Genomic DNA, 18,958 nt, shown 5'->3' on the forward strand with positions numbered 1-18,958 from the left:
AATGTATCCAAATCTGTCAAGTAAGGTATAGTGCTAACACGATAAAAGTGAATGTATAACCGAGCTATTGGTGAACACAAAGATTTGATAATAAGGGGAAAAACCCTTGATTATGATAATTTTACTTCGGTAAAAAACTAGCAAGGTAATCTTTGGTCGAATTGCTTCGGTCAAAGATTAACAAGATAATCTTTGGTCGGATGGTACATGATTATAATAATCTCCGGCTCAAAAAACCCTCGGACGGTGAAAACTATCACCGTCTAGTTTATTAATGGTAAAAGGTGGTTACAAGTGTTGTGGAGTTTATGATCGATGTTACAAAGTAAACTAGTGAGTAGAGAGAGTAATTGCTTCTGCTCTAGAGTGCGTGAGAATACAAGTGTCCCCTATTCGATCATAACTCGATAATTATAAAGAAAATACAATTAACAATAACTCCTAATAATCCGCAAGTCCTCCACTAGCCACTCCCATCACTTTGACCACGTGCCATATAAGTCCAGTAGTGAAATAAGTGGAAGAACAAGTCTAAGAGCCGTTGTTTATATTTAAACATCAGTCTTCACATAAATTCGTCCATTACTAGCTATGCTCAATAAGGATCCTGGATCCATACTCCAGCTAGAGAATACTCCATAAGGATAATTGATGTAAACACGCCTTAAAATTGTTATACCTGTCTAACACACCACCATACTAAACGCAATCATTAGTAAACAAATAACACTGAGGATCATTGATCCTTTATAACCTGTTACATATCTCAAGGATAATCTATCCATAAGATAGTTAAGGATTAAGGATCCCCAGCACAAAATTCATGCCCTAACAATTGCCCCCAAAATGGCAGGTGATTGTGTAAAACAGCTGTCATTTTGAATTTCAAAAACCCTGCAAAAAGAAGGTGATTAGACGTGTGTCAGGCGGTTAATATCGATAAGCCATAATTATACACCGCTTATATATGAGATAATCATAATTCTCTTATAACCACAGATTCAGGCGTCTTTCAGGTATCCTTCTTCCTCCTTCTTTATTTTCTTTCAATATGTCGACTGCTTCTGTATCCTCTTCTTCTTCTTCTTCTCAATCATACCGACCCCGATGATCTATACTCGCAAGGTATCCTTCAAACTCCTTCCTTCGATATCTGTAAGTTCACAGATTCGGAGATTGATGAAATCCGATCACACTTTCCGGCCAACACAATTTTCCGACCCTTCGATCCTTCAACCCGTAGTGACAGTATATCGAAAAACTGGGTTTGCTTTCCGGCCCAACCGTTTCTTATAGGCTACAAGTACCCTTTTCCCGATTTTACCTAAAGATTCTTCACCTTGACGGGGATTAGTTATATTCAAACCATGCCGATGTTGTGGAGAGTTCTTCACACCATAGAGAGGATAGTCGAAGAAGAAGGTGTTGAGTTCGGCTTAGCAGAGTTGTCGTACCTGTACAATCTGGTTACCCATGGTTCCAGTCGCTTCGTCTTCAAATCGAAACCCCACCAAGTGATCCCCATTTCCAAAGTTACCCTAAATGGTACCCTCTGGAGGAACCAATTTTTCTTTGTTAGAAGGGATTCCATTCTGGGTGGAACTGACCTTCCCAAAAAGTGGATACCAAAGGGTAGGATCTAGGATCCTTAGGTAACCAAGGTAGGATACTTTATTCTATTGCTAATATTTTTCATTGCTTGTGTAGTCGAGAATTTTGATTTGCTATCTGATCTTCCTGGAGTTGAAGAGAGAGTTGAGAAGTTCTTTTCGCTGGATCCTGCAGTCAGAACCTTTCAAGCCAAGTTCATTGAAGCTTTTCAAGAATCACACTTAGAGTTAATCATGTCAAGTAAGAGTAAATTTTTTTGTATTAAAAAGTGTAATAATTGAAAACTTATCTGCTAATTACTGTTTACAGGCGCTCAGAAATCAGGAAAGTCTGCTTCCAAGTTCTCCCTTGAGGATATCGATTACATGTTTACCAAGAAAGAGACCCCGAAACCAACTCCTACGTCCGAGCCTCGTCCAATCACAAATCGAGCCAAGTCAGGAGCTAAGAGGAAGAAGAGTTCGGAACCAGAGAATCCCTTTGACACTGAGAAACAGATCCTGGAAATGCTTTCAACCGTAAGGATCCTTTATCCTTTCAATTTTTATTATCCAAGTATCCTTTTAAGCTTATCCTGTTTTCTTTTATAGGCCATCAATTCTGCCCGAAGCCATTATGAGAAGACTGTCGGAGAATATGAAGAGACCCTTGCTGCGATGAGATCTATGGCTACTGCTAAGGATAAGGCCCTCTCCAAGATGACCAAAGAGAAGAGACAGATATAAGAGCATGCTGCCGCACTTGCAGTCCAAATGCAGGACGAGATCAATCGGGCTACCGAAGAGGCAAAGGTCTGGGCAGCCAAGTTGGTTCTCCAAGCTAGAATCAAGCTGGTTACTGAGGCCAATGATCCATCATTCGACAAATCTTCATGGGAAATCAAGAAATGGAAGCAAGCCTTGATTGACTTGGGTGGAGGCGAGGATGAAGCTGAAGGTGAGATGGTTGATGCAGGTGAAGCAGGGACGAGCGGTGTGAAGGGTCAGGATGAAGCCGAAGGTGACCATGAGGTGACGGTGGAGGTTGAAGCAACTGCATAGACGGGCGATGAAGGATACAGAAGACAAGGCCCAAGCCCGTCTTATTTTGCTTTTATGATGTTTTTAAGAACAATAATTTTGGTTTGTAACAGACAGTAGTAACTAGGGTAAAGGATCCATGATCCTTAAGACAATTCGTGGGGGTGACAAAGGTGGAGGGATCCTCTGTTTGTGGGGATGAAGCCTTTGTTGCCCCTATTTTTAATTTTCCTGCATTTATGAACAATTAGTAGTACTCACTTAACCCGAATGGATGGTTCATCTTTTGCATGGTGAAGTCCGGGTTAAGAATTTTGAAAAGTCCTGGTGGCTTATTTTAATTAATATAAATCTTTTGACTATTTGCCTGTTGTTTATTTTTAAAAGTTTGTTAGATATAACTTTAGCATTATTGATAGTTTTGAAAAATAATCTTATGTAAAAGATTTCAGGATTAAAGGTCCTTATGAAAATTACTTAGGATAGAATATCCTTAAAGAACAAACGGTAGGATAAGGTATCCTTAAAAATAATTAAAAAATTTTAGTGACAAAATATCTTCGAAGGAATAACTCTCTAACCTGAAATATTTAAAATTATTGCAACTAAGATAATACATAAATTCATTAATAGAGACCATACCAGAAGGTCTAGGTAGACCTACGTTACCATAAGTACTGAACTCTCAGTGATCCTTGAAGGAATAACTTTAGGATTCTAGATCCTTAGAATTTTGATCCTCACAATGAACTTAGAAAATCTATTGCAAACAACTTATAGTGTTAGTGGGATTAAACCCATTAAGTTGGGGACAAGCCCAAATAATTAACTGGGGACAAGCCCGTGCAACTGGGGATAAGCCCGTGTAATCTGGGGACAAGCCTAAAACTGGGGACAAGCCCGTGTAATCTGGGGACAAGCCTAAAACTGGGGACAAGCCCAAATACGGCTGTTGACTGGGGACTCGCTCAACCCGGGATTTAGCCCAAACGAAGATAACGTGAAAACGTTATAAACCTTAGCTAACATGAAAATGTTAGAAACCTTTGTCTTGAGATAACGTGAAAACGTTGTAAAACGGTGGTATGGTACGTCTACCATAATTCGTAGGATCCTCCATATAGCCGAAAACAACGAAATTATCAGCCACTAAGCGTGTACTGGTCCCGCTGCTCCGGACTATACGTTGGATAACGTGCGCTCCAGGCGAGAGTGTAGAAACTCTATTTATAAGAAAGGTGAAAACCTTTAAACCTTAGATGGTATGACCATCGGGGGTCATATCCAAACGTGGGCTAGGCCAAGAGAAATAGGATAGTACCTCAAATGTAAAGGAGAGGTGGCCAAACTCTTGATCATTACACATCTTAATAATATCCAGCGTTGAAATTTAAAACTTGGAAGAAACAAAATATTAAGAATACGTTATCCTTAAATTAATAAAAAGAAATTGAAAAGGATAAGTAATCGGATAGATATTACCAATTTCGGGGATCCTTGATCCTTTAAGGATAATATATCCTCTCAGAATACTGGATCCTGATCAAAAAAAGTATTTCTTGAGGTGGATAGCATTCCATGATCTTGGTAGTCTATTGCCTCCCATTGTGAGCAAATGATATGCCCCCTTTCCTGCCTCCGACTCGATCTGATAAGGTCCTTCCCACTTGGGTGCTAACTTTTCATTAGCCGGATTAGTAGTATTTTGGAAGGCTTTCCTCAAAACTAAATCTCCTTCTTGAAATCTTTTGATCCTTATATTCTTGTTGTATGCCCCAACTACCCTTTGTTGATAAGCTGCCATTCTGATTTTGGCCAGATCTATGAGTTCTTCAACAGTATCCAAGTCTTCAAGAAGGATTTCTTCGTTGGCTTCAGGATCACGAATGCTTATTCTTGCTGTGGGAACCACTATCTCTGTTGCCCTGCTTCTGATCCAAATACCAACGAAAAGGGTGTTTGGCCCGTTGCATTCTTGGGTGTTGTCCTGTCGGCCCAAAGAACATATGGTAGTTCCTCGGCCCACTTTCCCTTCTTGGATCCTAGATTCTTCTTTAAATTATTGATGATGATTTTGTTGCTAGACTCCGCTTGACCATTAGCTTGAGGATGCACTGGTGTTGAAGTAATCATTTTTATGCCCCAACTGTCACAAAAGTTAGTTGTTCTTTTCCCAATAAATTGGGAACCATTATCACATATAATCTCAGAAGGAATACCAAATCTAGTTATAATATTCCTTTTAATAAAAGATATAACTTCCCTTTCTCGGACTTGTACAAATGCTTTTCGCTCAATCCATTTAGAGAAGTAGTCCGTCATGGCGAGCATAAAGACCCTTCCACCTGGTGCCTTTGGCAGCTTCCCAACAATGTCCATTCCCCATTTCATGAAAGGCCATGAAGAGGATATAGGATACATTGGTTCTGCTGGTTGATGAAGGATATTTGCATGCCTTTGGCAGACATCACACTTCTTCGAATATTCTACTGCATCCTTCTTCATTGTCGGCCAGAAGTACCCAGTTCTAAGTATCCTGGAGAATAATGCTCTCCCTCCCGTGTGGTTGCCGCAATCTCCTTCGTGAAAGTCTTTGAGTACTTCTTGGATTTCAGGATTCTCGATGCACCTCAAGTATGAACCTGCAAGAGATTTCCTGTATAGCATATCATCTAATAAAATATATTGTGATACCTTGAGTTTGAAGGACTTTGGATTCTCCAGAGCTGGGATCTCTCCAGTTTGGATGTAATTTTTGATTGGAAGGATCCAGGATCCTTGATTGTCTGAGGATGATGGATCCCAAAGTACAATCTGCTTATCACTCGTTATTTCCCCAACTTCTTGCTCTCCTATTGCTAGCGAGAGTATGTGAGTAATTGGGATCTTCATATCTTCTGGGATTTTTAGGGATGAGGCTAAATTTGCTAAGGCGTCTGCCCCAACATTTTCCTCTCTTGGTACCTGTACTATACTAAACATTTCGAAGGATTTTGATAATTCCTTCACAATTTCTAAATATTTGATCATATTTTCACCTTTCACGGTATACGAACCGTTAAAGTGGTTAGTAATAAGTAAATAATCCATATAAACTTGAAGATACATGATCCTCATACTTTTGGCTAAAAGTAAACCTGCTATGAGTGCTTCGTATTCTGCCTCATTGTTGGTAGCTTGAAATGCACATGCAATGGACTGGGGTATTATGTCCCCCTGTGGCGATTTCAGTAGTAGGCCCAATCCCGTTCCTCTTACGTTGGATGCTCCATCTATGAAGAGGATCCAAGGATCCTTAGTTACATTTAGTTGCTGAACCTCTAGGTCGGCTTCTTTCTGCATGTCATTGCTGAAATCAGCCACAAAGTCTGCAAGTGCCTGTGATTTGATAGCTGTCCTAGGCTCATACTGAATGTCGTATGCACTCAGATTTACAGCCCACTTAGCCATTCTACCTGACAATTCTGGCTTTCTAAGAACATTCTTAACAGGATAATTAGTTTTCAAAATAATAGTATGGGTCTCAAAATAATGTCTTAATTTAGTAGAAGCCATAATTAAAGCAAGAATTAGTTTTTCAAGGTGAGAGTACCTGGCTTCTGCATCTAACAAACTCTTACTTACATAATATACATGGTGTTGTTCATCTTCATGATCTTTGACGAGAACAACACTCACTGCATTACCTGAAACTGCTAGGTATAAATACAAGGATTCTCCATCCACAGGCTTCATTAAGGATGGAGCCGTGGATAAATAATCCTTCAAGGGTTTGAGCGTAACCTCATGCTTTGTTGTCCATTAAAACTTCTTATTCTTTCTAAGAATATCGTAGAAGTCTTTGCATTTCTCGGAGGATCTTGAGATGAATCGGTTGAGAGCAGCTATTCTTCCCGTTAGTCTTTCGACATCCTTGGCATTTGCAGGTGACTTAAGGTTGATGATGGCTTCAATATGTTCTGGGCTTGCTTCAATTCCTCTTTTAGTCACCATATACCCCAGAAACTTTCTAGCCTTAACACCAAAGTGTCATTTTGACGGATTCAGTTTCATGTTATATTGGTCAAGGATATCGAAAGCTTCTTCAAGATCTCTGAGGTGATCCTCAGCCTTCTTTGATTTCACCACCATGTCGTCTATGTAGACTTCCATGGTTTTGCCTAGCTGATCCTTGAACATCATGTTGACCAGTCTTTGGTATGTTGCCCCTGCATTCCTTAGTCCAAATGGCATAGCAATATAACAATATATGCCGGTAGGAGTCATGAATGCAGTGTCCTCCTGATCAGATGGTTCCATCTAAATTTGTTGAAATCCAGAGGAAGCATCCATGAAGGTAAGCATTTCATGTCCTGCCGTTGCATCCACCATGGAGTCTATATGTGGTAACGGGAAAGGATCCTTGGGATATGCCTTGTTTAAATATGTAAAATCAACGCTTACCCTCCACTTTCCATTCTTTTTTGAAACTACAACCACGTTAGCCAACCATCGAGGATACTGAACCTCTCTGATCATACCGACCTTAAGAAGTTTTTCAACTTCCTCTTGTATGATCTTGTTCCTCTCAAGAGCGAATTTCCTTCGCTTCTGATGGACGGGTTTAATAGATAGATCAAGGCCGAGTTTATGAGTGATTACCTCCTTTGAAATACCTATCATATCTGAATGTTTGAAGGCAAAGGTAGATTTTCTTCGTGCTAAGAAGGATACCAAATCCTCCTCGATCTTACTGGGGATACTGGATCCTAGGAACACCTTTATATATGGATCCTCGAGGTCCAAGGATACTTCTTTAATTCTTTCTCCCGGGATTCCAGCACGTCCCTAGGATGTTGTTGTGGTTGCTATGCTATAGTCTACTTGGCTGTTGGCTTCATTGATGAGGAATAATAATTCCTGGCCTCTTCTTGATCACCAACTATCTTCACAACTCCCCATGGGGTAGGTAGTTTGATGCATTGGTGGTAAGTTGAGGCCACCGCCTTCATTCCATGCAGCCAGGGCCTACCTAAAATTACATTACAACAAGAAAGGTTATCAAAATGCATAATTTTTGGTATGAATTTAACCCTTCTATATAAATTGGCAGGTTTATATCCCCCAATGTCTTCTTAGTTTCTCTGCTGAATCTAACTAGCACTGATGTTCTTGGGACGATCTCGGAATCTGGAATGTTCATTTTCTTGAGGACATCGTGCTGGATAATGTTGACGAGCTCCCACCATCCACTAGGATGCTGCGTACATAGTGGTTAGCGATAAATAAAGTAATAATTAAACCGTGGTGAGGATCCTGGATGTTCAGTTTATCTTCTTCATCGAAGAAGATCCTTTTATCTGTCGTTAAAGTGGTGGATACTATTGGTCGGTCTCTGTTTTCCAACTTGATCTCTTTAGCGAGCCTTTTTGCTGCAGAAAAGGATGTTCCACATATGTCGGATCCTCCAGAGATGAAATTGACCATTTGTATATCAAGTTCATCCTGGTGAGGATCCTGGATGCTCGAATCGAAAAGTATTCTTTCATCAGTTACTCGAGTAGTGGGGACGAGTGACCTTCTCTCATCGTCTAGCTTGAACACTTCTTCAGGACAAGAAGTTTGAAGTATGTCATAATCTCTGCAGACGAAGTTGATTACATGAGTGTCTGGTGGTGGTGGCGTTGCTTTTTGTGGAAGATCTTCAGGATCCTGGATCTTGGATTTCTTCCTTCCGAAAAGCTCTTTGAAGTGGCCCTTTCTCAGGAGGTATCCGATCTCTCTTCTTAAGCCAATGCATTCAGCCGTCATGTGGCCAAAATCTTCGTGGAAAGCGCACCACTTAGACTTGTCTTTGAAGGTGGTCGACTTTTCGTTCTTTCGTGGCCACCTTGTTTTCTCCCCTAGATCCTTCATGGCACAAATTAAACCATGGGTATCTACAGAGAAACAGTACTCTGTAAGGCTGGGGTAGTCCTCATCATCATCCCCCTCTTCAATAGCTCTGACGTTTTGGCTGTTGAATTTGGAGTAGGGCTTCGAGTTGTTGTTCTTGAATGAGAATCCTTGCTTCTTGTCAGAGGATTCATGTTTTTTTTGACTCCCTAGACGATCCTGGATCCACCTATCATCTTCCAAACGTATGAATCTGAGTGCCCTGTTTCTTACTTCATCTAGGTTCCTGCACGGAGTCATCACAAGATCATTATAAAAGGGGGATCCCTTCTGAAGCCCCATATTGAATGTTTCAACAGCGGCAGCCATGTCAAGATTAGGGATTTCTAAAGCTTCCCTGCCGAACCTCGTAACAAAATCCCTTAGGGATTCATCACTAGGTTGGATAACTCGGTATAAATCACTAGTTAACTTCTCAAATTTCCTACTACAGGAAAATTGGCTGTTGAACAAGTTAACTACATGTGAAAAAGAAGTAACTGAGAAAGGAGGAAGACTTAGCAACCATTTTAATGCTGATCCTGTGAGTGTGGATCCAAAGCCTTTGCACAAGCATGCTTCCTTGAGTCTCTCCGGGATAGGGTTGATTTCCATTCTCTCTCTGTATTGTGCCACATGTTCTTCAGGATCAGTGGTTCCGTCGTAAGTCTTCATGTTGGGGGTTTAGAATCGCTTTGGGATTTCAGCATCACAAATATGTGGAGCAAATCTGGATAACTTGTGACTTCCCTCAGGTATCTCGGGAATAGGCCGTATCACCCAGGGAACACTGGATATCATATCCTTGAGCTTTTGAAGCTCCTTGGCCATAGCTTGGTTGTTACCTGCATTCTGCACGGGACCATGGTTAGCATTAAAGGATATAGGATCATACGAGTTACCTCTTTGCTGGGTGAAGGTAGGCATCCCGGATGAGTAGTTGGGATAAGAGGAGTCTGCAATAGGAGTTCTGTTAGGCTATGAATTTTATACTGAGGATCCTTTATCCTTGACTGTCTTAAAGATAGTAGATCCTTGAAATATGTATCAGGATACAAAGGATCGACGATCCTCGGTATTACTTGCTTACTAATGATTGCGTTTAGTATGGTGATGTGTTAGACAGGTGTGGCAGCTTTAAGACGTACTTGTATCAATTATCCTCACAGAGCATTCTCTAACAGGAGCATGGATCCAGGATCCTAGTTCAATGTAGCTGTTAATAGACGAACTCATGTGAAGATGGATGTTTAAATATCAACAACGGCTAAAAGACTCGTTCTCCCGCTTATCTCGCTACTGGACGGCTATTGGCACGTGGTCAAAAGTTTTGGAGTGGCTAGTGGAAGACTTCCGGATAGTTAGGGAATATTGTTAGTGATATTTTCTTATCTAATTGAGCTATGATCGAGTAGAAAAAACACATGTATGATCACACACACTAGAGCAGAAAAAAGCATTCTCTCTATTCACTAGCTTACTTTGTAATCTCGATCATTTACTCCACAACGATTGTAACACCTTTTTTATCTAATATAAACGACGGTGATAGTTTTCACCGTCCGGGGGTTTTTTGTGCCGGAGACCACGATAATCGCATTCTCATAGACCAAAGGTTACCTTGTTGATCCTTGACCGAAAAGATTCAACCAACGATTACTTGATTAATCCTTAATTGATGAGATTCGACCAAAGATTACCTTGATAAGTTTTGACCGAAGTAAGACTATCTTGGTTAAGGGCTTTTTACCTCGTAATCAAACCTTTGTGTTCACCAATATTACTATTACACACTTGTCATTATTGAGTTAGCACCTTACCTCACTTAACGAATTTTGATACTCGATCCTTAGCAGATTTTTGTCCAAAACAATTTGGCGCCCACCGTGGTGCAATTGGTGCTATAATTCATATTATTCCTATCATTCTCAACTTTTTTATACGCATATCACTATCAATGGCCTCTCAATCAACCTCTGCTTCATCAACCATGTCGGCTATGGTTCCTCTCTCATCAAGGACATTGCCACCAAATGCCTCCGCCAATCACGGGTAGCACAAATGAACTGCTGCTGCTGGGAGCAAGACGCAACTACCAGTCTTCTAGAGCTCAAAAACCGCTGCTTGCTGCCCCAGTGGTTAATACCAACAATGATGTTTCATCTATGTTTTCGCAGGTTAAAGCATACATGGAGCAGCAGAACAAGACCAACCAGAGGATCCTCCGTGAGATAAAAGATCTCAAGAAGAACAAGAGGCCAGCAAAGGATCTCACCCCCTGGTGCCAAGGATACTAGATTTCACTAGTCCAGAATCCATGGCTCAGTTCTCACAAGGATCATCTATCCTTCAACAGGGGTCCGTGGCACAACAGGCCCAAGGATCCTCGCTATTTCAGCCAGGATCATCTATCCTTCAACAGAGGTCCATGGGTCAGCAGGCTCAAGGATTCTCGTTAGATCAGCCAAGGCCGACTAACCTCCAACAGGGATCCATGGGTCAGCAGAATCAAGGATCCTCATATTATCGGCAAGGATTGACCATCCTTCCACATGGATCATACGATATTCAACCTCAAGGATCCTTCTTTCCGAATCAAGGATCCTCAGGCGTCCAACATCAACGATCCTCTGAAGTCCATGAAGGAGACATATTCCCCATGCAGACCATAGCCTCTGGAGGACCAAATCTTATCGCAGACTCCTCTTATCCCGTCTACTCATCGGAGATGCCAACCTTCACTTAGCAGAGAGGTAACTTGTACGATCCTTTACCCTTAGATGCTAACCGTGGTTTCATACAGGATGCAGGTATCAACCAAGCTATGGCCAAGGAGCTGCATAAGCTCAAGGATATGATATCCAGTGTTCCCGGAGTCATAAGACCAATCCCCGAGATACCTGAGGGAAGCTACAAAGTATCCAGATTTGCTCCACTTATCTGTGATGCTGAAATCTCGAAGCGGTTCCAGACTCCGAATATGAAGACTTACGATGGGACCACTGATCCTGAAGAACATTTAGCGCAATATAGGGAAAGGATGGAGATCAATTCTATTATGGAGATACTCAAAGAAGCTTTCCTATGCAAAGGATTTGGATCCACACTAACGGGAGCTGCGCTGAAATGGCTGCTAAGTCTTCCTCCTTTTTCAATTACTTCTTTCTGTCACTTAGTTAACTTATTTAACACTCAATTTTCCTGTAGTCGGAAATTTGAGAGGTTAACCAGTGATTTATATCGTGTTGTTCAACCTAGTGATGAATCCCTCAGGGATTTCGTTACCAGATTCGGCAAGGAAGCTCTAGAAATCCCGAATCTTGACATGATTACTGCTGTTGAAGCATTCAAGATGGTAATTCAGATGAGCTCCCCCTTTTATGATGATTTAGTGATGACTCCATGCAGGACATTAGACGAAGTCAGAAACAGGGCATTGAGATACATCCGATTGGAAGAAGACAGAAGGATCCAGGATCGTCTTGGGGGACAAACAAAACAAGAAAACCCCTAAAAGAATAAAGGATCCTGGAACAGGAACAACAATTCGAAGCCGTACACCAAGTTCAACAATCAAAACGTACGGGCAGTTGAAGAAGGAGATGACGATGAAGACTATCCTTGCATCTCCGACTATTGTTTCTCTGTAGACACTCATGGCTAGATCTGTGCCATGAAGGATCTGGGAGAAAAGGCGAGGTGGTTGCGAAAGAATGAGAAGACTGTCGATTTCAAGGACAAATCTAAGTGGTGCACTTTCCACGAAGACTTCGGCCACACGACAGACGAGTGTATCGGCTTGAGGAGGGAAATTGGTTACCTCTTGAGCAAGGGTCACTTTAAAGAGCTCTTGGGAAGGAAAAAAAATACAAGATCCAGGATCCTGAAGATCTTCCACAAAAAGCAACGCCACCACCACCAGATGCTCATGTGATCAACTTTATCTCCAGAGACTACGAATTGTATCAAGATTCTAATGCCATAAAAGAAAATCCTGTAGTAGAATTCGAATTGGACGATGAGAGAAGACCACTCATCCCCACTACTCGAGTGACTGATCAGAGAATCTTTTTCAATTCAAGAATCCAGGATCCTCATCAGGACAAGCTGGATGTACAGACGATCAATTTCATCTCGGGAGGTTCAGACATCTGTGGAACTTCTTTCTCTGCAGCAAAAAGACTTGCCAAAGAAATCAAGATGGATAATGGAGATTGACCAATAGTGTCAACCACCAACAGACAAAAGAATATTCTTCGACGAGGAAGACAAGCTGAACATTCAGGATCCTCATTATGACGGTTTGATTATTACTTTATTTATTTCTAACCATTATGTACTCAGGATCCTAGTTGACGGTGGCAGCTCAGTCAACATTATCCAACATGATGTCCTCAAGAAGATGAATATCCCGGATTCAGAAATCATTCCTAGGACATCGGTGCTAATTGGTTTCAGTGGTGAAACCAAGAAGACATTGGGGGACATCAACCTCCCAATTTATATCGAAGGGTTAAATTCATACCAAAAATTTTGTGTTATAGATAACCTTTCCTATTGCAATGTTATTTTAGGTAGGCCTTGGCTCCATGGAATGAAGGCTGTAGCCTCAACCTATCACCAATGCATCAAGCTACCTACTCCTTGGGGAGTTGTGAAGATAGTGGGTGACCAAGCAGAGGCTAGGAACTATTATTCATCGTCAATGAAGCCAACAGCCAAGCAAACTATAGCATAGCAACTACAGCAATATCCTAGGGACGTGCTGGAAGCTCGGGAGAAAGACCTCAAAGAAGTATCATTGGACCCCGAGGATCCAGAAGTAAAGGTGTTCCTAGGATCCAGTATCCCCAATAAGATTGAGGAGGATATAATATCCTTCTTAGGGCGAAGAAGATATACTTTTGCCTTCAAGCACTCGGACATGACATGTATTTCAAAAGAGGTAATCACTTATAAACTCGGCCTTGATTTGTCTGTTAAACCCGTCCATCAGAAGCGAAGGAAATTCGCTCCCGAGAGGAACAAGATCATACAAGAAGAAGTTGAAAAAATTCTTAAGGCCGGTATGATCAGAGAGGTTCAATATCCTCAATGGCTAGCTAATGTGGTCGTTGTTTCAAAAAAGAATGGAAAGTGGAGGGTGTGTGTCGATTTTACCGATTTAAAAAAGGCATGCCCCAAGGATCCTTTCCCACTACCACATATAGATTCCATGGTGGATGCAACGGCAGGTAATGAAATGCTCACTTTTATGGATGCTTCCTCTGGATTTCAACAAATTCAGATGGAACCATCTGATCAAAAGGATACAACATTCATGACTCCTACCGGCATATACTGTCATACTACTATGCCGTTTGGACTAAGAAATGCAGGGGCAACATACCAAAGACTGGTCAACATGATGTTTAAGGATCAGTTGGGTAAGACTATGGAAGTATACATAGACGATATGGTGGTGAAGTCAAAGAAAACTGAGGATCACCTTAGACAACTCGAGGAAGCATTCAATATCCTTGACCATTATAACATGAAATTGAATCCGTCAAAATGCCATTTTGGTGTTAAGGCTGGAAAATTTCTGGGATATATGGTAACCAAAAGAGGAATTGAAGCAAGCCCCGAACAAAGTGAAGCCATCCTCAATTTGAAGTCTCCTGCAAACGCAAAGGATGTAAAAAGGCTCACGGGAAGAATAGCTGCTCTCAATAGGTTCATCTCAAGATCCTCCGAGAAGTGCAAGGACTTCTATGACATCCTTAGGAAGTATAAGAAATTTGAATGGACTGAAAAGCATGAGGCTACGCTTACAGCCTTGAAGTATTACTTATCCTCAGCTCCAGCTCTAATGAAGCCAGTGGATGGAGAATCCTTGTATCTGTATTTAGCTGTCTCAGGAAATGCAGTAAGTGCCGTCTTGGTAAAGGATCATGAAGGTGAACAACATCCCGTTTACTATGTAAGTAAAAGTCTTCTAGATGCGGAAGCCAGGTATTCTAATTTAGAAAAGTTAATTCTTGCACTCATTATGGCTTCTACTAAGCTAAGACATTATTTTGAAACTCATCCTATTATTTTGAGAATTATCCTGTGAAGAATGTTCTTAGACAACCAGAATTATCAGGTAGAATGGCCAAGTGGGCTGTGAAGTTAAGCGCATTTGATATCCTATACGATCCAAGAACAGCAATCAAATCTCAAGCGCTAGCGGACTTTGTGGCTGATTTCACTAGTGATCTACAAAAAGAAGCTGACTTGGAGGTCCAACAACTGGAAAAGACCAAGGATCCTTGGATACTCTTCACTAATGGAGCATCCAACGTGAGAGGAACAGAATTGGGGATCCTACTGAAATCGTCACAGGGGGGCATATTACCCCAGTCCATAGCTTGTGAGTTCCAAGCAACAAACAATGAAGCAAAGTATGAGGCTCTGATCGCAGGTTTGCAATTAGCCAAAAGCATGAGGATCAGGTATCTTCAAGTTTATGTAGATTCTTTATTGATAACTAACCACTTTAATGGCTCGTATGCTGTTAAAGGTGAGAAACTAATGAAATATTTAGATGTTGTGAAGGAGTTATCGAAATCCTTCGAAATATTTAGTATTACACAGGTACCGAGGGAAGAAAACGCTGGGGCAGACGCCTTGGCAAACTTAGCCTCATCTATGAAGATTCCTGAGAATTTGAAAATCCCAATAATCCACATTCTCTCGCCAGCGATAAGAGAACAAGAAGTTGGAGAGATAACAAATGATAAAGAAATCGTGCTCTGGGATCCTTTATCCTTAAATAACAAAGGATCATGGATCCATCCTATCAAGAACTACATTCAGACTGGAGAGATTCCACCGACAGAAAATCCCAAATCCTTCAAACTCAAGGTATCCCAATATATTTTGTTAAATGATATGGTATATAGAAAATATCTTGCAGGTCCATAATTGAGATTCATTGAGGATCCTGAGATCCACGAAGTACTCAAGGATTTTCATGAAGGAGATTGCGGCAATCACACAGGCGGAAGAGCATTATTTTCCGAGATACTTAGAACTGGATATTTCTGGCCAACAATGAAGAAGGATGCAGTGGAGTTTTCAAGGAAATGTGATGCTTGTCAAAGACATGCAAACATCTTTCATCAGCCAGCGGAGCCTTTATACTCTATATCCTCCTCATGGCATTTCATGAAATGGGGTATGGATATTGTAGGCAAGCTACCAAAAGCAACCGGTGGAAAAGTCTTTATGCTTGCTATGACTGACTACTTCTCCAAATGGATTGAGGCAGAAGCATTTGTACAAGTTCGAGAAAGGGAAGTAATATCTTTTATTAAATGAAATATTATAACTAGATTTGGTATTCCTGCTGAAATTGTTTGTGACAATGGTTCCCACTTTATCGGGAATAGAACAACTAACTTTTGTGATAGTTGGGGCATCAAAATGATTACTTCCACTCCGGTTCATCCTCAAGCCAATGGTCAAGCAGAGTCTAGCAACAAGATTATCATCAACAATCAAAAGAAGAAGCTAGGATACAAGAAGGGAAAATGGGCTGAAGAACTTCCTTATGTTCTTTGGGCAGACAGGACAACTCCAAAGAATGCAACAGGTCAAACACCCTTTTCATTGGTGTTTGGGTCAGAAGCAGTAATTCCCACAGAAATGGTGGTTCCTACGGCAAGAACGAGCATCCGTGATCCTGAAGTCAATGAAGAAATCCTTCTTGAAGACTTGGATACTATAGAAGAACTCAGAGACCTAGCCAAGATCAGGATGGCAGCATATCAACAAAGGGTAGCTGGGGCATACAACAAAAATATCAGAATCAGAAGATTTCAAGAAGGAGATCTAGTGTTAAGGAAAGCCTTTCAAAACACAACAAATCCGGCTGATGGGAAGCTAGCGCCCAAATGGGAAGGACCTTATCAAATTGAGTCAGAAGCAGGGAAGGGGGCATATCATTTGCTCACAATGGAAGGCAACATGTTACCAAGAGCATGAATGCCATCCATCTCAAGAAATATTTTTTCTGATCAGGATCCATTATCCCGAGAGGATATATTATTCAAAAAAGGATCTAGGATCCTTAAATCGGTAACATCTTTCTAATCAATTATTCTTTTTGAATTATTACTGTTAATTTAAGGATAATATATTCTTAACACTTTATTTTTTTCCAAGTTTTGAATAACCATGCAGGATTATAATGATTCATTTGATGTTCAAGAGGTTGGCCACCTCTCCTTTGCATTTAAGGTATTATCTTGTTTCTCTTGGCCTAGACCACGTTTGGATATGACCCCCGATGGTCATATCCCCTACGGTTTAAAGGTTTTCACCTTTCTCATGATCGCCAGTAGCGCACGCTATCCAATGTATAGTCCGGGGCAGCGGGACCAGTACACGCTTAGTGGCTGACAATTTCGTTGTTTCCGGCTATATGGAGGATCCTACGATTTATGGTAGACGTATCATACCACCGGTGTATAAGGTTTTCACGTTATCTCACATTTGGGCTAAATCCCAGTTTGGGTGAGTCCCCAGTTAACATCCGTATTTGGGCTTGTCCCCAGTTGCACGGGCTTGTCCCCAGATTACACGGGCTTGTCCTTAGATTACACGGGCTTGTCCCCAGTTGCACGGTCTTGTCCCCAGTTACACGGGCTTGTCCCCAGTATATTATTTGGGCTTGTCCCCAGCTTAATGGGTTTGATCCCAGTTAATATTACGAATTATTTGCAGCAGATTTCTAAGTTCCTTCTGAAGATCAAGAAACTAAGGATCCCGGATCCTAAAGCTATTCCTTTAAGGATCATTATGAGTTCAATACATCTGGTAACTTAGATCTATCTAGACCTTCTGGTATGATCTCTGCTAATTAACTTATGTATGATATTTGTTGCAATAAATTTGGATCTTTCAGTTTAAAAGGATTATTTCCTTAAAATTGTTTTAATACTAAAAATTTTGCATGTCTTAAGGAGACTTTTTTCCTAAAATTTGCCCTTTGAGGGAATTCTCTTATATAAATTTTATCAACTGTTAAAGATGTCTTATCCTAATATTTGTTATTTAAGGATATTCTTTCCTAATATTTTTTCCCTAAGGATATTCTATCCTAAACGATTTTCACAAGGATCTTTTATCCTAAAAATCTTTTACTTAAAACTATTTGTCAAACTATCAACAATGTTAATGTTATATCTAACAAATTTTTGAAAATAAACAACAAGTAAAAAGTCAAAAGATTTATATATTAATTAAAATAAGCCGCAAGGACTTATTCAAAATTCTTAACCCGGACTTCACCATGCAAAATATGGACCATACATCCGGGTTAAGTAAGAGTTACTAACAGTTCATAAGTGCAGGAAATTTAAAAACAGGGGCAGCAAAGGCTTCATCCCCACAAACAGAGGATCCCTCCACCTTTGTCACCCCCACAGATTGTCTTAAGGATCATGGATCCTTTATCCTAATACTATTGTTTATTACAGACCATAGAAATTGTTCATAAAAACATCAACACTAAACAAAAAAGTGGGCTCGGGCCTTGTCTTTGATATCCTTCATTGCCCACTTAAGCTGCATCTTCAACCGCAACATCATCTTCTCCCTTGCCGTCTTCAACCGCCTCCTTAACGCCACTGGTCCCGGCCTCGGTATTCTCAGCCATATCCTCTTCATCCTCGCCACCAAGATCATGCAGAGCATTGGTCCACTTCTCCACTTCCCATGTCACTTTGTCGAAAGCAGGATCACCGGCCTCCTTTGCCATCTTGATTCACGCCTGAAATACTGACTTAGCAGCCCACACCTTGGCTTCCTCCGTGGCCTGCTTCAATGCTTCCTGATGCTCAGTCTTTGATGAGGATAGCTGGTTCTCCAGCTGTTTCTTCTCTTGGGAGAGATGGAGCATAGCCTTGTCCTTAGCCACCACAGCTTTCCCTAACCCGGACATTTTCTCGCTCATCTGATGGATAATCTTTTCATAGTGATCCCTCATAGCAGTCACAGCCTATCGATAAATTTCATATCAGAATTGGGACAATACTGGATCCTAAAATACTAAAAGACAGAATACAATATACTTACAGAGTTGAGAATGTCATAATGGGTCTCGGGATCAGATGATCTTTTCCTCTTGGAAGCTGTGGATTTGGCCCTGGTCGTGGCAGTATTGGGCTCGAAGATAGTGCCTGCCTTTGAAGCCTCCTTCTTGATAGCAGGAGAAGTAACCATACAGTCGATGTCATATAGGGAGAACTTGAGAGCAGACTTTTCTGATTTCTTGGTGCCTGTAGAAGAAAAAGCTGACAGACTAGTGTACTATTTTATTTTATTTACTTTAAAATTATTAACTTACTTGACATGCTTGAGCTTGAGGATATATCACAAAAACCTTC

This window comes from Bidens hawaiensis, unplaced genomic scaffold, assembly GCF_021521415.1.
Source record: "Bidens hawaiensis isolate Kalapana, Puna unplaced genomic scaffold, B.hawaiensis_p1.1 tig00025972_1, whole genome shotgun sequence".
Taxonomy (NCBI): Eukaryota; Viridiplantae; Streptophyta; class Magnoliopsida; order Asterales; family Asteraceae; genus Bidens; species Bidens hawaiensis.